The 17,481-nt window shown below is 44.4% G+C and overlaps 1 protein-coding gene and 1 long non-coding RNA gene across 2 annotated transcripts in view; one reads left to right on the top strand and one right to left on the bottom strand.

The window, feature by feature from the left end:
- Positions 1-17,481, bottom strand: part of OGFOD3 (2-oxoglutarate and iron dependent oxygenase domain containing 3) — a 484,427-nt gene that overhangs the window by 80,564 nt on the left and 386,382 nt on the right. The window lies entirely within an intron of this gene.
- Positions 11,818-17,481, top strand: part of LOC135056203 (uncharacterized) — a 143,614-nt gene continuing 137,950 nt past the window's right edge. The window contains exons 1-2 of the long non-coding RNA XR_010243923.1: positions 11,818-11,884; positions 16,349-16,464. This is a non-coding gene — a long non-coding RNA (uncharacterized LOC135056203). The remainder of the gene's footprint in view (positions 11,885-16,348; positions 16,465-17,481) is intronic.

The raw sequence follows: 17,481 nt of genomic DNA, 5'->3' as shown, positions 1-17,481 counted from the left end.
CTGGGCCTGTGTTCGATCCCTCTGGAGCTAATGGTGTCCAGTAGCCAAGCAGCAAATCCACTCTGCATGCAGGTGAGTTTACTACTTTCCCCCTAAGTCCCACGTTGCAGTGATCCTGTTGCCAGCAGGACTCACTGTAAAGAAAAAAAACCTAAACTAAACTTTCTCTAAGCAGCTCTTTAGGAGAGCCACCTAGATTGCACCCTTCTCGTTCGGGCACAAAATCTAACTGGAGTCTGGAGGAGGGTCATAGGGGGAGGAGCCAGTGCACACCACCTGACCTAGTAAAGCTTTACTTTTTTGTGCCCTGTCTCCTGCGGAGCCGCTATTCCCCATGGTCCTTTCAGGAACCCCAGCATCCACTTAGGACGATAGAGAAATAAAGGTTTAACGTTATAAGCGTCTGCACCACTGGTGATCTCCTCGTGGACCCGAGCGTCCGCTACGCTATAGCGAATCATTACGTTAGTCGGCAGCCAATAGCGTGCCTGCCTGTGATCTCTGGGCCGTAAGCGAACGTGACGCTTGAGCGTCTCGACTACGGTTGAGCGATCGTTACGCAACTTGCGTACCCTTACGGTACTTCTTACGTAGATAGCGTACAGTGTTCTTAGACCTCTTAAAGTGTTTTATATACGATAAATATTTAGCTTTATCACAGCACACCGTAAGATCAAACAGGGCAGGTACTGATTTAAATGACAAATATACAGCACAGCATAATTGATAGTACTACAATATGTAAAGTATAATAATATTAACATTCAGCTACCTGAAAGCAATTTGTCCTTTGTTATGAAGTGCTTCAGCTTGGCATAAAACCATCTTAATAATTCTGGGCACAGCTAATAGATCCTGGCATGTCTCTCCCTGAAGAGTCCTTTGTGGTATCAGCTCTCCTTCTTTGTGTCCGAACTGCCTTGATTCTTTGTCTAGCTTCAAGAGTGCAGCGAGCCAGGCTCGTGTCTCCTAGGTTCTGCCTCTAATTGACTAGCTGAACAATCAATAATTACTTTGATGGGAGGAGGACACATTTTGGTTAATCACTTGTATGAAGACATTGTGTGGATGAATGAGACATCATTCATTTCAGAGTAAACAAAAATTGTATCTGCACACACACTGTATTTGTCTTAAATCTGCATTTGAAACATAAGTTCCATCACGGACCCCTATTTAAATTTGTGGTAATTACCATCTACTATGGGGGTGCTACCAACTACAGCTATCATAGATGCACAAAAGGAAGAAGGAAAGGGCTGTGTTGTCGGTGCACAAAAGGAAGACTAGATCTGGTTATCACATCTACCTATATTTGTTTAAAATTTAACTTTTATTGGTATCTGTTTAAAACTAGTGTATATTGCTTACACATAACCATAAGTATAAGCGAAACATAGAGGTTAAAATTGTGACGTAGACAAAACATACAAAGTGCAAATGAAGTAAAGGTGATTTGAAGATTAAAATGTGTGTCCACGTGTCTTATTCCAATGTCCAAATGTGTATAATCTATTATTCCATAATGGGATCAGTATTCATTCATATGTTTAGTCATTATTATGCTCTTGAAAGAGGCATTTAGGGAATGTAGATATTAATTATGGTGGTATCTCAGGTATGATTTCAATATGAGCTGTTTGATATCAACTTGTGTGTAACAAAATAATCGTCGCAATATCTAATTGGATCAGATGTGTAATCAAGTGTAAAATACAAAGGTGATGCTATAAATTCAATGTAGATATATGATACACTCTGGGGGGGATGAATATCTTCCTCAATTGTTTATGATCAGTGACATATGTAACGTCCTCTTATAATGGTTAGGTAATCACACCATTGTTATCCCTTGAAGGAAAGCACCTCCATTCATAGGGGCTGGTGATACCCACTCAATTAATTTGATTCAATACCTTCCAAATGCTTGGTGTTATTCGTGATTGAGTATATAACAGTTGGTTATAGTGGTTAGGTGTTCACAACATTATTATCCCTAGAGGAAAAGGCGTCCTCATTATGAAGGATTAGTGGCACCTTTCTGTTATAACCAGAGTATTAAATTATACACCATCATCAAACATCCAGATGATTCATTAGGAAGGGGAATCGTTTATTGTATTACTGTTGTTTATAATATCCAATGTGTTGTATGGGAATATATCTTTCCCTCAGTTTTTCATACTAGGCCACATATGTTACGATCTATTAGATATTTACATTAATATGTCCTTAGAAGAAGAGCATCTTCATTTGTTAAGGACTGTATTGCTGATAATAGGACTTAAATATCAGTGTACAACTTCCCAGATTATGCGTCACCATTGAACATCTAATATAATTATTAAGAAGGAGAAACCTTCATTAAGTGTATATAAATAGCGACGTATTGAATGAAGATTTTATTATCCTGATATGTACCACCTAATAAGGATAGATTTTCCAAGTAGCACTAGATATTAGTGTTATTTTATTCACAGCTGCCACATTATGTCATATCACAGTTATCTCTGTGTAATCACTAACTGACTTGGAGAGTTCTTTTGGAAACATTTGTTGCAGTTGCGTATGCTCTGTTGTATCAGATTTAACATATAAAGAAGGAATGTATCTTTGAGCTTGAAGCAATGCCTTCTGCTCCCTATATATGTCATTACAGAGTAGAAAGCTTCACCTTTATTATTTATATAATATGTGAACTCACATAATTCTAGCAGCCATTGCTATAGAGAGACACAAGGTACACTGTGATATACAAGGGTGGAACCAAAAGTCTGTGTCCTGACGTAGTATTAGATGTTGCCCCGTATTGATTTTCTGTATATATGTGCTAGAAGTATTAGCAGAACACTGTGGAAATGACAGCACAATTCTTTTATTTTTGCAGATATTGAATAATGGGGGTCATTCTGAGTTGATCGCTAGCAGATTTTGTTCGCTGTGCAGCGATCAGGCAAAAAATCGGCACTGCGATCGTCGTACTATTACAACGAACGATGTAGTTTCACACAAGGACTAGAGAAGCTTTTCAGTCGCACTGCTGGCCGCAGAGTGATTGACAGGAAGAGGGCGTTTCTGGGTGTGAACGCAGGGCGTATTTGTGACGTCAAAGCAGGAACTGAATAGTCTGAATCGCAAGCGCTGAGTAGTTCTGGAGCTACTCTGAAACTGCACACATTTTTTTTGTGGCCGCTCTGCGATCCTTTCGTTTGCACTTCTGCTAAGCTAAAATACACTCCCAGTGGGAGGCGGCATAGCGTTTGCATGGCTGCTAAAAACTGCTAGCGAGCGAACAACTCAGAATGACCCCCGAAAAACGTAACATCACTAAATGTTTAAAAATGGAGAATACTGAAATTCTTGAATTTTTAGTACTGGTTTACCAACCTCCCTATTCACCGGACCTGGCCCCTAGTGACGACTTCCTCTTTCCAAAGCTCAAAAAACATATTTGTGGGAAGACTTTTTGCATAACGGGGAAAGGACTGCTGTACAGGACTGGTTTGAGGACCAAGCCTCAGACTTGTTCCTGAACGGAATCAAGAGGTTGGAACATCGATGGGAGAAGTGTATTAAAGTAAATGGAGACTACATCGAAAAATAAACGCCATTTGAACTTAAATTTCTCTGTTATTTATGGTCAGGACACAACTTTTGGATCCACCATCGTAAATGCAATCTACGGGCCAAATGTAATACCCTGCAAGTTGCAGCAAGTGGCTGTGCTGTAAGAAACAAAAAGAAGCATCTTTACAGATGTGTCAGCTTGCGTGCGATGCGCACATATGCATCACAACAAACGTCTATTCACAGATGCGTTTAGCCACATGTCCATACGCACCATGCATTCCCTATGGGAAGCTGGTGCGTAGGCAACGTACGCGCCTATTTGCGGGCACTATTTTCGTTTTTGCAAATAATTGCAAGTAAGTTGAAGGACTTACCTGTAAATCTCACACCCGTTGCAAATTGTAGGCTATTACATTTGACATTTACATATGTTCTCTGTCACTGAAACAAACATTGGAGTTCTATTTAAGATGGGATGTTTCCCATAGCAACCAATCAGATTTTAAGTATATTTTCTAGAAGGTGCTAGATAAATGAGAAGTAGAATCTGATTGGTTGCTATGGGCAACATCCCATCTTAAGTAGAACTCCCATCCTAGTAAATTTACCCCATTGCTGGGGTAATGTTAAAGCAGTCCCATCCCTAACACCATGGTGTAAACGGAGTGTGGAATGTATTGGGTTGTTCCCGCGTGATGACTGAGAGGATGCTATGTAGACACATGAAGATATTTTAGGTGTGTTATAGAAGTGTTGCATGGTATCAGACTCAGACGCTTAACAGCATACTTTGGAGGCCATACTCTGACGGAGGTTTTGCACCGAGCACAGGGCTGGGACTGCAGACACATATAGTGGGTGAATCAGCCATTCCGCACACTCAAACGCATAGTTGTACCCCAGAGGAAGGGCTGAGACTAGCATTAGCATAAAGTTGGACGCGACTACAGCAAAAAAAACACAAAACACTAAAGCAGACGCAGCAGCAGTAACCAACTCACAATCAGCACCTGCAGGTGGTAAGACAAAGCAACCATGGCCCTCATTCCGAGTCGTTCGCTCGGTATTTTTCATCGCATCGCAGTGAAATTCCGCTTAGTGCGCATGCGCAATATTCGCATTGCGACTGCGCCAAGTATCTTTGCTATGAAGATAGTATTTTTACTCACGGCTTTTTCATCGCTCCGGCGATCGTAATGTGATTGACAGGAAATGGGTGTTACTGGGCGGAAACACGGCGTTTTATGGGCGTGTGGCTGAAAACGCTACCGTTTCCGGAAAAAACGCAGGAGTGGCCGGAGAAACGGGGGAGTGGTTGGGCGAACGCTGGGTGTGTTTGTGACGTCAAACCAGGAACGACAAGCACTGAACTGATCGCAGATGCCGAGTAAGTCTGGAGCTACTCTGAAACTGCTAAGTAGTTTGTAATCGCAATATTGCGAATACATCGGTCGCAATTTTAAGATGCTAAGATACACTCCCAGTAGGCGGCGGCTTAGCGTGTGTAACTCTGCTAAATTCGCCTTGCGACCGATCAACTCGGAATGAGGGCCCATATCTAGAGAACATTATGTTTTAGGCGTCAGTCATTTGTGTTATATACAGTATGTATTTTCACAGTTACAGATAATAGGATTTTAATACCTACCGGTAAATCCTTTTCTTTTAGTCCGTAGAGGATGCTGGGGACTCCGTAAGGACCATGGGGTATAGACGGGATCCGCAGGAGACATGGGCACACTATAAGACTTTGAATGGGTGTGAACTGGCTCCTCCCTCTATGCCCCTCCCCCAGACTCCAGTTAGAGAACTGTGCCCAGGGAGACGGACATTTCGAGGAAAGAATTTATTGTGTAAACACGGTGAGTGTCATACCAGCTCACACCGCGAACATGCCGCAGAACGTGGCATTCAATAGAACACCATCCAACGGCATGAAAAATACACAGCCACATGCTGAAAGAATATGTTACACAACCTGTGTGTCAACACAACCAATAATAAGATACCGCATGCAGTGGCAAACGCAGGATTTGCATGGGGGGGTTTCCAGAACTGGGAGGAGCCAATCACGGGGGTGGGGACTGAGGTGACCCAGTATATGCTGGGTCCGTAAAACTAGTGTGTCTGTATATATATATATATATATATATATATATATCTATCTACACACACATATATATATATACATATACATATACACACACATACATATACACATATATATAGCATATTAAACATGCATACATATATATATATATATATATATATATATATGTACACTCACATACAGTACACATATATATATATACACATGTATATATATATATATCGTGTGTGTGTGTGTGTGTGTGTGTGTGTGTGTGTGTGTATATATGTATGTATGTCTATACATGTGTATATATGTATGCACATGGATATATATGTACTATAATTAAAATAAAGTAAACTTTTATTGCACTTACAAGTGCCACCAGGAAGACAGCAGGCTGCAGAGGACTCTAGACAGCCATTAATAATACTCATGCAGATGAAAAAAAATTTATTTTTTTTTAGTGGAGGGGGGTTTCTGGGTGCTCGGAAACCCCCCCTGGGTGCGCCACTGGCATGCCATGGCATAAACAACGTCAGCAACAGCCTGACTGAAAGAAACACCACAAGAGTGTAACCATAACCAATAACTGCATATACAGTACGCAATGGGACGGGCGACCAGCATCCTCTACGGACTAAGAGAAAAGGATTTACCGGTAGGTATTAAAATCTTATTTTCTCAGACGTCCTAGAGGATGCTGGGAACTCCGTAAGGACCATGGGGTTTATACCAAAGCTCCAGACCGGGCGGGAGAGTGCGGACGACTCTGCAGCACCGATTGAGCAAACATGAGGTCCTCATCAGCCAGGGTATCAAACTTGTAGAACTTAGCAAAAGTGTTTGAACCAGACCAAGTAGACGCTCGGCAAAGATGAACCACCGAGACTCCTCGGGCATGCGCCCAAGAAGAGCCCATCTTCCAAGTAGAATGGGTCTCCACCGACTTCGGTAACGGCAAGCCAGCCGTAGAACGAGCATGCCAAATCGTATCACAGATCTAGCGTGCAACAGACTGCAAAGAAACAGGCGCCCCAATTTTGCTGGGAGCATACAGGACAAACAGAGCCTCTGTTTCCCCAATCTGAGCCGATCTGGCGACATAAATATTCAAAGCCCTGACTACATCGAGAGACTTTGAATCAGCCAATGCTTAAGTAACCACAGGCATCAAAATAGGCTGGTTTCTGGGAATCACAGAAACCACTTGTGGCAGAACTATTCTCCGAGTTCACCATTCCACTCTGTCCACATGGAAGACCAAATAGGGGCTCTTGTCAGACGAAGCCTCCACTTCCGACACCCGCCGTGCGGATGCCAAGGCCAATAACATGACCACATTCCAAGAGAGAAATTTTTAACACAACCTTTCATAAAGGTTTCAACCAGTGTGACATAAGAAACTGCAACACCACGTTAAGGACCCACGGTGCCATTGGGGGCACAAACGGAGGTTGGATGTGCAGCACTCCTTTCACAAAAGTCTGAACTTCCGGAAAGGTGGCCAATTCTTTATGAAAGAAAATTTATAAGACAGAACACTGCACTGAAATGGAATCGAACTTTAGGCCAGCATCCACACCTGCTTGCTAAGAAAGGAGAAAAACGACTCAGCTGAAATTCTTCCGTAGGAGCCTTCTAGGATTCACACCAAGACACCTACTTCCTCCAAATATGGAGGTAAAGCTTCACCGTTACACCTTTCCTAGCTTGAAGCAAAGTGGGAATGACTTCAATGGAAATACCCTTTTAGGCTAGGATATGGTGTACAAACGCCCTGCCGTCAAACGCAGCCGCAGTAAGTCTTGATACATGCCCGGTCCCTGCTGCAACAGGTCCTCTCGCAGAAGAAAAAAGGCTATGGATCTTCTATGAGTAAGTCTTGAAGATCTGGCTACAAAGCCCTCCTCGACTAGAGCAGAACAATGAGGATCGCCTGAACCTTTGTTCTTATGTGTACCACCTTCGGAAAGAGTGAAAGTGGAGGGGACACATAGACCGACTGAAAACACCCAAGGTGTCACGAAGGCGTCCACTACTATAGCTTGAGTGTCCCCTGACCTGGAACAATATCCCCGAGGTCTCTCGTTGAGGCGAGACGCCATATGTCCAATTGAGGCACTCCTCAAAGTCTTGTCACTTCTGTGAAAACTTCTCGATGACGACTGCATTTCTCCCGGATGGAGATCGCGTCTGCAGAGGAAATCTATTTCTCGGTCGTCTACATCCGGAACGAAGACTGCTAATATAGCGTTTACCTGCCTTTCCGCACAGCTGAAATTTTTTGCAGCTTCTGCCATTGCGGCTTTGCTCCTTGTTCCGCCCTAGCGGCTTACTTACGCCACTGCTGTTAAGTCCTCCGACAGAATTAACACGGGCAGATCACGAAGAAGATGTTCGTTGAAAATAGCTCTTAATTCAAGAATGCTTATTGCAGACAAGCTTCCCAGCTTGACCTTTTCTCCTGGAAATACTTCCCTTGGAAAGACTGCCCCCAGCCTCGGAGACCTGCATGCATGGACCCCAGGATCTAATCCTGGATCCCGAACCTCCGTCCCTCTAGGAGGTGAGAACTGTGCAGACACCACAGGAGCGATATCCTGGTCCTCAGGATTATATTCCGGCGCATGTGCAGGTGAGACCCGGACCACATGTCCAACTGGTCCCGTGAAACCACTCTGGCATTTGATCTGCTCACCGAAAAGGCATCTTAGGCCGCACCCATCTTCTTCATCAACGGAACATATTGATGGGTTGCCACTGCAAATCTGATCCGACTCTGGATCCTCAAATCACCTTCCACAGGAAAAAACAAACTCTCAACCGTTCCGTATCTAATCTGATACCCACCTCCGACATCTGCGTCGTTGGGAACAACAGCCATTCTCTGTGGTGAAGAACTGTCAGAGAGAAACAACGATTTGTACCACTTGTTTCTTGACCTCGCCATAGTCAGGAGAGCGTCTCAGTACAGACTAATAGTGGCTCTTACCATCATACTGCTATCACTCCGGTGAAGTGGCAAAGACAATCCTGGATAGCAAACCCAGGTAAGCTTAATGCGGATGAAACCGCATTTAAACCCACTTTCTTCTTTTACGTGTTGGAGATCCCTGGCCTGAGAGATTCCATCCTGTAGTTCAACTTCTTAAGTAGAAATCTTTTTTTTTTTCTTTTTCTTAGGGACAGCAGGTCAATGTCCTGATCCTGACGCAACTCTGGTATGGCGTTGCATACTACCTCCCCTTCCAGAGGAGAATCGGTAAGATCTATTTGAAAAATCAGTGAGGGGAATCATCTGTAAACTCCAGTATGTCCCCCTTTGAATTCTATTATTAACTCACAGATCCAAGTTCATTCCAGGACTGACTGAAGAGTATTAGACGAGTTCCCACCGGAGCAGGCTCCAGCAAGATAGACCCAGCAACATGCGGTGGATGTGGTAAAAACAGAAGACGATATCCGCTTCTGCGAACCTGAAAAGGCTGCAGACCTCTTACCTTTTCACCTTCCACTATCTGCAAAGAAAGGGAAAAAAGAACGGTATCCAACCGGTTAAAATGACTGCATCCCACAAAAGAATGTGTCATCAACCATTGTGAGGGAACCTATCTCACGAAAGTAGACTTACCAGTGGTATCTGCCGAGAGTAACTTAACTAAGGCATCCCCAAACAGCGGTTACACCTTCACAGGGACAATACTCCAGTAGCTCTCGGAGTCAGCCTCAGCATTCCCTTGGCCATACCTCCTGTAGTCGCACGGCAGCCTGTCGCAATGTTATAGAGAAGACCCAACATAAGAAACATCCCCTCTCTCTCTAGGGTAATTCTATCGGATGCCAAGGTAACCGACCATTTCTGAATACAAGCACTCCCCCATGCGCATGTAATGCAAATATCATCAAAGCATATAATTAAAATATCACTTAGCTTCCTGTATATGATCCTTTGTGACAGGGCCCCGTGCAGACCAGGAGTTGACTTTTACTGTATTCTATCTGCGGCGGGAAAAGAATAAACACTCAGACTCCTCGTGAGGAACTGAGACCAACTCGTCACGGCTGACCTGGAGCTTTATCAACAGAGCGACCAGCACATGAGAAGGAATACTTTTACTTTAGCATTCATTAGAAATTGTAATATGAATATACATATTTTAATACACATATACACACACACATCCTATATATATATATATATATATATATATATATATATCTATCATACATATAGGCATTTTGTCCGGAACCGCCGGGTCCCTAGTGACATTAATGTGTTCTGAATGTGTATGACCATGTACTGATTGCCCAAGTTGTGGATCTAACCAGGAAACCTTATGGTCGACATAAAACATAGTATTCATCTACAACAGGGAGTAGTAACCAGGCAAAATAACATTCTTGCGACCCCGAGGGAAGTATACATATATCATTTTCATATCACTCCCCCACAATACTACCATGTCTGTGCTCGAGCTACAGGCCCATGGCACCGTACCATACATATACATATAAATATATATACAGGTATAATTTAGTTACAGCATGTTAATTTACACCCAGTAATAACAGTTGGTGCCGACATGGTCACCCACATACTACTGTGTCTCCCATACAGTGTTTACTTTTGAAAAAGCATACAACTACCGACCTGCTAACACTACATCTACTGAATCAAGTACCAACAGGAGTCGGCGATGCCGACAGATTTTTTTTTCCGACAGAGCACTCACACATGTCAACACATGTGTACTAAAAAAGCTATAGTGGGTATATCTGGCAGGGAAAACACAGACACTTATGCACAACTCAAAGACTACACACCCATTATCTAATATAGTGCTATATTTTATTCTATATTGCACTAAATCACTGTGCCCCCCTTCGGTTTACACTGCTAGCTGTATACAGTGCTTTGGCGGGGACTGTGGAGAAAATGGCGCTGTATCATGTTGTGAGGGCTAAGCCACGCCCCCTTCTCGGCGAGCTTCAGCCCTGCTATTATTTTAGCGTTTTATACTGGCGGGGGTCCGTATATAGTGCCTATGCACTGTATACATGTTTAGCCAGGCTCATTAGAGAGGTATATTGCTGCCCAGGGCGCCCCCCCCCCTGCGCCCTTGTAGTGCCGTTAGTGTGTGGGAGCAATGGCGCGCAGCGTGACCGCTGCGCGGTACCTCTAAGACTCTGAAGTCTTCTGCCGTCACTGAAGACTTCTGTTCTTCTAATACTCACCCGGCTTCTTTCTTCTGGCTTCTGTGAGGGGGGTGACGGCGCGGCTCTGGGAACAAACAGCTAGGCGAACCAAGTGATCGAACCCTCTGGAGCTAATGGTGTCCAGTAGCCTAAGAAGCAGAGCCCTTAACTCAGAAGAAGTAGGTCTGACTTCTCTCCCCTCAGTCCCACGATGCAGAGAGCCTGTAGCCAGCAGGTCTCTCTGAAAATAAAAAACCTAACATAAAGTATTTTCAGAGAAACTCAGTAGAGCTCCCCTAGTGTGTGTCCAGTCTCTCCTGGGCATAGAGTCAAACTGGAGTCTGGAGGAGGAGCCAGTTCACACCCATTCAAAGTCTTATAGTGTGCCCATGTCTCCTGCGGATCCCGTCTATACCCCATGGTCCTTACGGAGTCCCCAGCATCCTCTAGGACGTCTGAGAAAAGGAATAACCCAAAAACGTAATTTGTTTTCATCCTATACTTCCCAAACATCTTTTACTTACGCACAAAAGCTTCATGCATCATACATAATATTGCCAGGATCGGTATGAAATGCTGGCGGACGGGATCCCGGCTGTCATGATCCTGACAGCGGGATCTAGTCCGCCGTAATGCCGGCAGTGGGGCGAGCACCAGTAAACCCCTTGCAGGCGCGGTGGCTTGCTGCGCTAGCCACAGGTTCTATTCTCCTCTCTATGAGTGTCGTGGACACCCACAGTGGGAGAATAGCCTGTGTCGCCGGGAATTCCGGCGACGGCATTTCACCGCAAGTCGGGATCCCGACATCAGCATTGTGACTGCCAGGATCCCAAGTAGAGATAATTGAACTGCTTCCCATACTGCCTCTGGCATCAAAAAGACTCTGTAACAGGTGTTCTGTCTTCTCGCCATGCCTCATGCATCAGTGAATCCAAATACAAAATGTCAAGTTAGATGAACAGAGGGTGACAAGGAAGGAAGGGGCACATCACACACAGGCTGTTTTTCTACCCTTACTGACGCCCTGTGAGTATAAAACCCAATGCTACAGTTCAGATTAACAAAGCGTAAGAGACAACAATCTCACATTATATATGCATGTTAATGGTTGCAGAGGGCAATGAGCTGTGTTTTACGACTGTCTGCTCCAGGATGTAATGGGATCTTCCCAAGTCTACAGGGCCTTTAAAGTTTATGAAATTACAATTACGTCTGGTAATGAAATGCCTTGGTATTAGAGAGACGCAGAAAGATGAGAGCAGGACTCTATGTACCAGCCAACAACAGACTGCCCAGGGAACATACGTCAATCCATTACACTGCCAAGTGCCCGGAACACAAAAGGGTGCAGTAAATGTGTCTGACTAGAAATATGGTATAGAAGAAGGATGAGATATTATATTGTCATCTTTCCTTAAATAAGTATTCAGACAATGAAAGCGACACAAATATAGAATAAAATAGATGCAAGATATAATTGACTATCAAATGAGAGTAAACTTAATTTGCCTGATATACCCTCTGTAAGAGAATGGAAAGCAATCTGATGTCCTAATACTTTCATCACACAGAAGTCTCTAAGGAGCGTTTAAACGGTCACTTACATTTTTGCCAGAATCTCAGCTTCTATTCAGACAACAAACACATAATTCTGAAGTGTAGAAACTAGATTTTATTTTGTGGGGTGGCATTATGTAAATAATGCAAAGAAGTAGAGATGGGGCATTTAATAATGGGCAAAAAACAGGTAACCCCCAGCACTCGAGATGACATCAGCAACAGGATTTGAAACCTACATGGTCGTAGATAAATTAGAGCTCTCAGTTGCATATATTTGCAAAGATATGGTAAGCCCCCAGGCCAACTTCAAGGCATCTCTGAGTACTGGGGTTCCCTAATACTAAGTCTAAGTCCAGGGCGTGGCACCCCACAAACCGGCAAAAGCCAGCTATCCCAGAGCAGCACAACAGTGAGAGGCTAAAGTGTTAGTGAATGTCAATAAGAAGGAAGTAAAAGCTATGTGTAAAAGGTGATACACAAGTGAAAAGTGTAAATAAAAAGCTTAAAGGAGTAAATATTAGTAAAAAATTATATGAAAGTGTTACAAATAATGGGACACTACCACTTCTGCACTGGACAGAATTCAATTCTCTGCAACATGTAATGAAGCATACTTTGTACCTCCCATTTACACGGGATCATTATGAGATCCTGGCGTTCGAAATACCGATTCTGGGATCCGGCTGATTAAAAGCCGACAGGGGTGAGTAAGGGGTGTTCTCCCCTCTCCCTAACCCTAACTACCTGCAGCCTAACCCTAACCTCCCACCCTTAGTGCCTAAACTTAACCCCCCCCCCCTCCCGTAGCATAGCTCTAACCCCCCGAAGGGGCTGCCTAACCCTAACACCCCTAATCCTAACCCCCTGGGCTGCAGCCTAACCCTAACTACCCGGAACGCAGCCTAAACATAACCTCCTTCCGCCTGTGGCTTACCTCTCCAGCGCTGCGGTGTCTCTTCGTTTGGTATCCTGGCTGTCGGGATTACGGCGCCGGGATGGTGCACCCTCCCGGGATTCTTACTGCTTCCCCATTTACACATATATAAGCGCACTCACCAATGTCCTGTAACTCTCATGGGTAATTTAAGGTGTAAATGGGGATAAGCCAGCCAGTATTGTATACAAAAAATAAAAAAGGAAGAGCTTTATTAAATGGCAGGGTCTTTACTACAGATGCTGGGAATTGGAACTTGATGTGACAGTTTAATGTTTTCACCCTGTGCTTTCCATGTATAGTGTCTGTCCCCCCCTAGCACTGTGATTTGCTCAAACTTCTCCAACCCAAGTAGTAATGTGTCTGTGTAACCCCTGCACTGTGATGTGACTGTGCGCCCCTTCCGTATAGTGAGGTGGTCGAGCACCCCAACCCGTATGGTGATGTGGCTATGTAACTCCTGTACTATGATGAAACTATGCAACCCCACCCTCTTTTAGTGATGTGGTGGAGCACCCCCAGCCTGTACGGTGATGTGGCTGTGCAGGACCGGCTCCTCTCCATTCTGTACTGTGATGTGCTTGTGTACCCCCATACTGTGATATGGCTATCTAACCCCCATACTGTGCCTGTGCACTCCAGTACTGTGATGTTGGTGTGCCCCCGTATGGTGATGTTTGTGCACCCATCATGATGTGACTGTGCATTCCCCAGTATAGTGATGTGGCCATGCACCCCTCATACTGTAATAATGTGGCTGTACATTCCTCATACTGGATGTGGTGGTGCAGCCATTGGTATAGGGATGTGGCCATGCACCAAATATACAGTGATATGTTTGTGTACAACCTGCACTGTGATATGGCAGTGCACACTCCCATACTCTGATGCAGCTACAGTATGCATCCCACACTGCCATACTGTGATGTGTCTGTGTATTTCTCCGCTATGGTGATGTGGCTGTACAGCCCTCATACTGGATGTGGTGGTGCAGCCATTGGTATAGGGATGTGGCCATGCACCAAATATACAGTGATATGTTTGTGTACAACCTGCACTGTGATATGGCAGTGCACACTCCCATACTCTGATGCAGCTACAGTATGCATCCCACACTGCCATACTGTGATGTGTCTGTGCATCTCTCCTGCATGGTGATGTGGCTGTACAGCCCTCATACTGGATGTGGTGGTGCAGCCATTGGTATAGGGATGTGGCCATGCACCAAATATACAGTGATATGTTTGTGTACAACCTGCACTGTGATATGGCAGTGCACACTCCCATACTCTGATGTAGCTACAGTATGCATCCCACACTGCCATACTGTGATGTGTCTGTGTATCTCTCCTGCATGGTGATGTGGCTGTACAGCCCTCAAACTGTGATGTGACGTAGCAGCCCTCCCCCCGCCCCTATGACTATGGCTGTGTACCCCTATGCCCCCATACTGTGATGTGGTGGTGCATCCCTCCATACTGTGATGTGACTATGCAACCCCCCCTAAAAGTGATGTGCACCCACCATACAGTGATGTTTGTACCCCCCCTCATACTCTGTAATGTGGCTGTGCACCCTCCCCATACGGTGATGTGGCTGTGTAATACACCACCACCCATACTGTGATGCAGCTGTGCACGCCATCACTGAACTGCGTATGTGCACCCCCACCCCCTTCATACTCTGATGTGCTGGTGCACCACGCATACTTTGATGTGGCTGTGTAACCTAATCCATCCACCACCAACACCAGCCGTACTGTGCATACCCCTTCCCCCCCCCCGTACTGCACCTGCACACCTCCCCCACCCCTCATACTGTGATGTTGCTATGTAACACACCACCACCCATACTGTGATGCAGCTGTGCACGCCATCACTGAACTGCGTATGTGCACCCCCACCCCCTTCATACTCTGATGTGCTGGTGCACCACGCATACTTTGATGTGGCTGTGTAACCCAATCCATCCACCACCAACACCAGCCGTACTGTGCATACCCCTTCCCCCCCCCCCCCCCCGTACTGCACCTGCACACCTCCCCCACCCCTCATACTGTGATGTTGCTATGTAACACACCACCACCCATACTGTGATGCAGCTGTGCATGCCATCCCTGTACTGTGCATGTACACCACCCTCCATACTGTGACGTGGCTGTGTAACCCGTCCCACCACCAACACCACACGTAGTCTGCTGCAACTGTGCAAGGTCACAGAAAGGAAACAAATCTGACCCGAAGCTACATTTCTGTAAAAGGCAGAAATACCCTTTAATATAGTGAATATCACTAACTAGAGGTACACACACTGGCATCTAGACATCTGTCAGTTGTGCTTCTACGAATACCACCAACATACACAATGCTGTTTTCTGGTAGATGTTAAATACTGTATGGTGACTTTAACTGTACTACATACAAAAAGTACAAACTAGAAAGCCTGTGCAATAAATTACATATACTGTATCATATTATGAAGATATTTGTGTGTTTAGCAGGAAATGTATATTCAAGTGAATCAGCACATCCCTCATCTAAGTCAGGACATTACCAGATGATCATCAAACAGTGATATAGCTAATATCAAGTCGTATAAATATAATATATACATTAGTAGGATATGGATGTTTTGGTACGCCAGCCATTCTTGCACTTCTGTTCAAAACAGATGGCTGAGCATCATGGGTGTGGTAGTTCAATGACAGATGAAACCTATTTGGAAAAACTAGTCTCTGCAAGGGCACATAACGAGTGCGACCAGTGTGCACTCCAGAAGGTAAATGTTTATTCATTGTTGCATGAGACTGTCAGGTAATTGCAAGCCATCACAAGCAAGGACCTTTGTGAAAATGTAGTGGGCACAGCTGCCAGACCAGCTATGTAAAATCAGACGCACATAAAATAGTCATGCAGCATTCCATATGGCAATTAGTTTATATGCATGCCGTATTTCCGCAGCTATTATATTATTAATACCCATTATGTGTACTGCAGCGACACCGTATCCAGTGAAGGCTATCAGGGAGACAAATGAAACAGACTGAACAGCAATAGAATAGCAGGCAATGAAGCAGAAGATGAGAGGGCACTGCGCGCTAAAGCTTATTAAGGTATGGCTAAGGAAACACAAAGTAATTTGCTTTGTACACTGGAACAGACACAAATAGTGCTCTATGATGTGGCCAACTAGCTAGTTTCTAGCTCAGTAATGAATCATGCTGTGCAGCACATTTTTGTACATTTTAATGATGTAAAAAGGAGGGTGTAGGTGCTGTCAGGCAGCGGGGCCAACAAAACTAAAGGACCTAATAACAGAGTGTCCCTGAAAATGTGGGCTTGCATATTCTGCGTATGAACTAAATAATTAGCACAGTGCTGAACATACCAGTAATCCATTTACCATCATGAAGAAAGCTGCAGGCTGCGTTACTGGTGAACACAGCATTTAAAGTCAGTACCATGAAGTACCAGAAGAGGCAATTCTAGAGGTACTAGAAGGCAATTTAGCCTGGGTAACTCTAAATGTGGTCAGGAATATGTATTTCTAAAAGACCTGCCACCCTTCAAATTCCAGGAGTTACTAGAAGTTTAGTTGTGTATTCCAAACCTATAAGGTGCTTTCACGAGCATTAACTGTAATGTAAAAAACAGAAAATAAGATTTTAAACCTACCGGTAAATCTTTTTCTCCTAGTCCGTAGAGGATGCTGGGGACTCCGTAAGGACCATGGGGTATAGACGGGCTCCGCAGGAGACATGGGCACTATAAAGAACTTTTAGTATGGGTGTGCACTGGATCCTCCCTCTATGCCCCTCCTCCAGACCTCAGTTAGAGAACTGTGCCCAGAGGAGATGGACAATATGAGGAAAGGATTTTGTTAATCTAAGGGCAAGATTCATACCAGCCCACACCAATCATACCATATAACCTGGAATACACGCAACCAGTTAACAGTATGAACAAAAAACAGTATCAGTCAAAGACCGATTCCAACTGTAACATAACCCTTATGAAAGCAACAACTATATACAAGTCTTGCAGATGCAGTCCGCACTGGGACGGGCGCCCAGCATCCTCTACGGACTAGGAGAAAAAGATTTACCGGTAGGTTTAAAATCTTATTTTCT

This window comes from Pseudophryne corroboree, chromosome 3 (assembly GCF_028390025.1).
Source record: "Pseudophryne corroboree isolate aPseCor3 chromosome 3, aPseCor3.hap2, whole genome shotgun sequence".
In the NCBI taxonomy this organism is placed as follows: domain Eukaryota; kingdom Metazoa; phylum Chordata; class Amphibia; order Anura; family Myobatrachidae; genus Pseudophryne; species Pseudophryne corroboree.
Note: the sequence above shows the minus strand (reverse complement) of the source record. Positions and strands in the feature narration are given on the sequence as shown.